This window comes from Jaculus jaculus, chromosome 15, assembly GCF_020740685.1.
Source record: "Jaculus jaculus isolate mJacJac1 chromosome 15, mJacJac1.mat.Y.cur, whole genome shotgun sequence".
Classification (NCBI taxonomy): Eukaryota; Metazoa; Chordata; class Mammalia; order Rodentia; family Dipodidae; genus Jaculus; species Jaculus jaculus.
Genome location: NC_059116.1, coordinates 4,741,129 through 4,747,690, shown reverse-complemented (window position 1 = coordinate 4,747,690; position 6,562 = coordinate 4,741,129).

The window sequence follows — 6,562 nt, the reverse complement described above, 5'->3', positions numbered from 1 at the left end:
CAACAGGTTGTGACTATGAATCTCGGGCCTTCATTATCTCAGGCCTATGTCTCTATGTCTATCTCACAGGGTTGTTGCGTGAAATCAGGAGTTTTCTGAAGGCTCAGTCCCCAAGATTCTGTGCGTTTCAAACAGACAAGGGACTCCGGGCTGGCCTACCTGGGGCTGCCCGCGGAGGTGCTGGGCCAGCCAGCGCCTTACTTAACCCGGGTGTGCGCTCAGCACTTTCTCTCTCCCTGGAGACCGAGACGGTGCCCGGCACCCTTCAGAACTCCTGTTAGAAAGCATGAATGATAAATTATTAAGGGAACAAAGACGGAGCTCATGGAGAAGCGATTGCTCTGTGGGTAAATAGAACCCCACTGTGTATTAAACAAAAATTAAACCCCATTTTCTTTTGGCCAGTTAAGTTGCCATCAATTCAAACACAGAGAACAAGGCATTGGACGTAGTTAATAGTCGGCAGACTGGCCGGCCCAGGGTTTGAAAGCATTTCGGCTTTCCTGAAGTGCTGCTTGTACCCAATTATAACTCACTACTCACCATCTTCATAATTTAAATCTGTCCGCCCCTCAGGGGGGAAAATTTTTTACTAATCAAAGCCATGAATGCACCTTTTTCCTTTTGACAGCATTCAATTAAAGCTAAATGGTCGGTTTTGAATGAGTTACTGTGGAGAATAAAGGCATTAATGAGGTAATTTCATTACGGAGACTTGTCCCGGCCTATGTGAAAACGAGGGAAGTGAGTGCAGGAGAAAGCTGCTGAGGAAATCAGGGTTTCTTCCACCCTAATTAATGTTCGAGGCATTTAGTACAGGCACCAAATTAACTGCTCCAAAGAACTCTCATTGAAAAAAAAAATACATTGTTACCTCCCCTGTAATTAGGAGACAGTGCCAGAAGAGCCCTCGGGGAGTGTAAAGCCAGCCTTTGGCTGGTTCTAAGGCCACCGAAAACACACTATTAGGGATCTGGAGTTTAGGGGAGCGCAGGGCATACAATATAGGATTGTTTGGTCCTTGGAGTCTCTGAGCTGTAAACAGGTAGCTTGTGAATGAGGAATTATGAGACTCCTGGGGGGGGCTGTCTTCCCAGCCAAACAGTCTTAAATGCATCCAAAAGGAAGAAAGCAAGGTGAATAGGCCCAGTGTGGGTCGCCCAGAGATTGCTCAATGCTTGTCTTAAGTGATTACATGATGTTGCGCCCACCCCTCTCACTGAGTTATCTTTACCCTGCTTTTGTCTCCTCTGATTGGAGCTGATGAGGTGTTAATTGGAGGCCTCTTTTAAAAGCCCACTACTTTAATCACTGGAGAAGCGGGGAGTCCCTGGGAGTGGAGTTAATGAGATGGAAAGAAGAAGGAAAACGTACGTACGAAGCTGGACCCCAAATAAAGCTTGGGCTAAGTGTCTGTGTGTGGAGGGTTGGAGGGCATGGAAGGGCAAGTTGGAGGGGAGAGAAAGGGAGTCCTCGGGCCGTTTAAAATCTTTCTAGATCACCCGGAAGAGGCTGAATCTAGGGTAGCCCGTGCTTTTGGCCTTTAATTCCTATGTTGATCCTGGATTCTGACGCAAACCTCTCACTCCCTGCACCCTGGCTCCCTCTCAACCCGTTCACCAGGAACCACGCTGAGCCAGGCAGGGGCTGCTGAGCACTGGGTTGCTGTTGGTCTAAGTGCGGAAGGGCTTCCCGAGCCCTGCGGATGTGACTTGCCCTCCCAGGGCCCCAAGCCTGGCCTGCTACGTAACAGGGCCCCTGCAGGACGTGCGGGACATGGGCTCCATTTGACTGTCAGTGCCCTGGCCCTTGTGTGCCTTGCAAAGTATTCACCACGTAGTTTGGCTGTGGAAGGGGCTCTTCACGTTCCCCGTATCAGATAGGCATGGGGCGCATCAGGCTCGGGCCAGTGTCCTCAGGCCATGCAAACTGTGAACAAGAAGATCGGGTGGGCTTGCCCACGGGTGACTCTAAAAGTTGGGTCGATTCCGGTTTAGGGCCTTGGATGGGGGAAGAGTTGTTTACTCTTAACACTTTTTTGTGACTTCCACATCTCTAGAAAGAACCTTCTAATTTTTATCATCAAATAAAAAAATAAATAAAATGATAGTAGAGTGTGGTGGCGCACGTCTTTAAATCCCAGCTCTTGGGGAGACAGAGGTAGGAGGATGGGTGTGAGTTCGGATGGGTGTGAGTTCGAGGCCAGCCTGAGATTGCAGAGTGAGATCCAGGTCAGCCTGGGCTGCAATGAGACCCTACCTCAAAATAAATAAATGTACTGGGGCTGGAGAGATTGCTTAGTGGCTAAGGGGGTTACCTGCAAAGCCAAGAGACAGGTTCAATTCCTCAATACCCACGTAAAGCCAGATGAACAAGGTGGTACATGCTTCTGGAATTTTTTTGCAGTGGTTAGAGGCTCTGGCTCTCTCATGCGCACGCTCTCTCTTTTTCTTTCTCTCTCATTAAAATAAATAAATATTTTAAAACTAAACTGATAATGGCTTCACTCAACGTAACTTTAATTTTTTTTTTGAAGTAGCATAGAGATCAGAATGGAGTGGCAGACATAAAGGAGGCATGTGCAGTTCCCGAGTGGGCTCCCACAAACATCCATCTCAGAGCCCTGAGCCTGGGCTGCTGTGTAAAAGGATGTTTGGAGATAGCCATCAAGCACAAGCCTGACACAGACTCCCATTCAACTGCCTGTTCCCTGACCTCTGTAGGATTTGTGAAGTATTTATGAAGTATCTTGCAGGATTTAGAAAGTGTGCCAAGGATTTAGCACTTCTTATAGTACCTCATATGGTGGTTAAAGACTTCTTGAAGGTCAATTTCCTGACACACTATAACCCACTTGAGGGCAGTAACCCTACGTTCTGTCTTCCGTCTCCACCCCATGTACAAATGTCTTACTTCCCTTGCCCACACTGCCATAATGTAAACTCCACTCCAGCACATCAGTCAATAAGTAGGACATTGGCATGTCGCAGATCCACCCATATATTCAAATACGTGATATGTGGAAAAGCTCCTACAGTGGGAGTTTTATCCTGGGGAAATGCACAATGCCTGTCAAGGACTGGGAACAGTTCCTGGCACACAGTCAAGAGTCAGTAATTTAAATGTGACACGGTGTGACTGAGAGGGAAGAGAGCGAAAGCTGAGAAACAGAATTTTAAAAGACAAAACTGGGGGCCAGAGAGATTGCTCAGTGGTTAAAGGCAATTTCTTGTAAAGGTCTGTTGGCCCCTGTTCAATTCCCCGGTACCCACATAAACCCAGGTGCACGAAGTGGCGCATGTGTCTGGAGTTTGTTTGCAGACACAGGAAGTCCTGGAACACCCATCCTCTAGCTTTCTCCTCTCTCTCTTTCTGGCTGCTCATAAATAATTTTTTTAAAAAAAGACAAAACTGAGCAAAACAAGAAATGCTTTCATTGTGGAAACTATAAATCTAGGCCATTTTTTTCCAGGTGTGGTGGTGTATATCTTTGATCCCTGCGCACAAGGAGGCTAAGGTAGGAAAATCACGGGAGTTGGAGGCCAGCCTGAGCCACACAGTGAATTCCAGATCAGTCTGGGCTGGAGTGAGACAGCAAGACCCTACCTCAAGAAAACAAAAACAAAAACAAAAACAAACAAACAAAAAAAAAGAGTTGTGAAGAGTTATGAGAAAGCCTTACGTGAACATCAACAATGAGCCTTAGGCTTCCAGTGTATAGAACCGGGCAGGAACTCTCGCCCTGAGCTTCAGTGACAGGTATGAATTCTTGCAGAGCTTGGAGAATGGCCGAGTCTGCATCTTCGACCATGCAGGCCAGAACTGATTTTCCTAATAACACTCGGACTCAGGATGGAGTAGGCCAGCCTCCTGCTGCTAAGTCCTTGAATATATCAGATTAGACGATGAAAGGGATGTTGTGTGTATGTATGCAAAGCACACATTTACACATAGGTACTGACTCCTAGTCCTACATGCCAGCCCCAAATCAGGGGGAACCCTTCAAATGACAAGGACAATGTGTGTCCTAAGAGAAAAGTCATTGTGTGGCTGTCAACTGTATTCACTTGGTCTCTCCTGCACCCATGCCCTGGGCCTCCAGCAAGAACAGGGATACTCAGGTTCACATTTTCTTCAGAAACTGACAATTTTGCCTGGTGGAGCTTGGAGTCCTGGGCACAAGGCAGACGTCGTGCAAAGATGGCTGCTCAGAACATGTGGATCCAGGACGCTGTGAGGGATGCAGTTGGTGTCTGTGTTCAACGCCGGAGGGGAAGGTCATCTTTCTGAAGACTCCAGGTGGCCCTGAGGCTAATGCCCTCCCAAACCTCGTGCGCGGGCCTCCCCTCCCCCCCCCCCTCCCCCCCCCCCCCCCCCCCCCCCCCCCCCCCGCTGCTGCTGAAGCAGCTTCTAATGAACAGCAGCCTGAGGAAGAAGGCGACTGGGTGGCGGGAGGGCGTGGGGGACCCCGTAATCTCCAGGGCAAGAGCAGATGCTCCAGCAGGAGTCTGGGGAAGCTATTTGTCAGTTGGCTGCAACTTCTGAAAGAGAAGGGTCAATCTATGAGGCTCCATCAGTTCAGTGACCAGAGTCTAAATGAGGATCATAAGAAAGCCCAAAGCACATTACCTAACAGCGTTTTGTCTTACAAGTTAATTTGATAAAATAACTTGCACAAACACAACCATTAAAATGAACTTATTTATACAATTGGCTTTATTCAGGGGAAAAAAAAGTCTTTATATGAGGACCTGGGCATGGGAGAACCAGAAGTTTTATATCCAAACATTTTAGCTCATGGTGGGGGGAGGGGGACTGGAAGGTTCCCAACTTACTAAGGAGTACGGGAAGATCCAGAAAGATGAGTGATTATTTATAAGGTGATGCCAATGGATAGATTAGAGCACTGGGATCCTGGTTTATAATCCAGTGCTCTTGAATACAGCAAGGCACCTACATTAGACTATGGACTCGTCAGCCATAAACTTGATATAACCAATTAAAGCCCAAAAGTGGGCCAGGAGATGGCATAGTGATTAAAGGAGCTTTGTTGCAAAGCCTGCTAGCCTGAGTTCAGTTCTCTAGAACCCATGTAAAAGCAGATGCACAAAATGGCACACAAATCTGGAGTTGTTATGCAGTGGCAAGAGGCTCTGGCATGTCCATATTCACTCTCCCTCTGTTTTTTTCTCTCTCTACCTCATATAGATATCTGGAGAGATAGATAGTAGATGATAGATGATTGATAGATAGTCCATTTCAGTCCTCACCTATCAAACTAGAAAAGTTCAAGAATGTCAGAACATGGTTAAGATTCTGGGATTTGTATTAACAGAATTCAAGAGGTAACATGAAGAGGATCCCACATGACTAGAGCATTAACAAGGATAATTGACACTGACAAAAGCACCTCAAATATTTTAAAATCCACAAATTCAAAGTGATATTAGAGAAACAGTGAGATATCAATAAAGATGTAAAGGTTAATTCTGAATTATACTTAAGAAAGAAAGAAGGAGAAAACCAGGGGGAAAGGAGAAAGAGAAAGAGGGAGAAAGAGAGAAAAGAAAGGTTTACTCTGCTTAACAAAAACTGTAAATTGGTCTCAGCAGTTCTCGCTACCAGTCTCCTCACCTCAAACCACCAGAAAATGTAATGTCTGTGTCTCTCCCCACCTCAAAAACTTCTTATAAATTGACCATGTCCTGCCCAAAAGATATGGTCAGGTCCTAATCCCTTGGGTCTATGAACATGACCTCATGTGAGACAGTGTTTCTGGACATCATCAAGTTAAGATGACTTCTTCAATATCAGTCAGGGTTTTTTAGAGGAATAGAACTGGGGATGGCTGGGCATGGTGGTACACACCTTTAGTCACAGCACTTGCGAGGCAGAGATAAGAGGATCGCCATGAGTTTGAGGCCAGCCTGAAGCTACATAGTGAATTCCAGATGAGCCTGGACTACAGTGAAACCCTACCTTGAAAAACAAAACAAAAAGTTAGAACTTGAGGGATGAATATGTATTAAAAATGGATTTACTGAATCATCCTACAAACAGGGGATGGGCAGTGCAACAGTAGCTGTCCATAGGCTCAAGAGTTAGAGATCCCAGTAGCTGCTCTTGAGTGGTTCATGAGGATGGATGCAGGCCAGGTTCCACTGCCCGCATCAAAGAGCCAAATGTAGACACATGTATAAGTGAGTATCAAGGAGAGTCAGGCAAAAAGCACGCTCCAGCAAGCAGCGTGGGGAAACCAGACAAAAGAGAGACTCCCCTTTCTCCTGGACCTTCCTTATATAAAATCCCCCACTGGAAGTCCATGCTGTAAGAGGGACTTCTTCCCTCAGTCAACTCTTCCCTGAAGACACCCCCACAGACCCACCCAAGAGTCTCTCACTCAGCTCCTATCTGCTCACGTTGACAATAGAATGTAATCATCACCCATACTGAGGCTCCATCAGTAACCAGTTTCATCAGTGAAGAGAAGATCCAGACACAGAATCCTAGAAGGGAGGCGGTGAAGAAGGGGCAGAATGCAGAAGTCAAAGAGCTGGCTCCT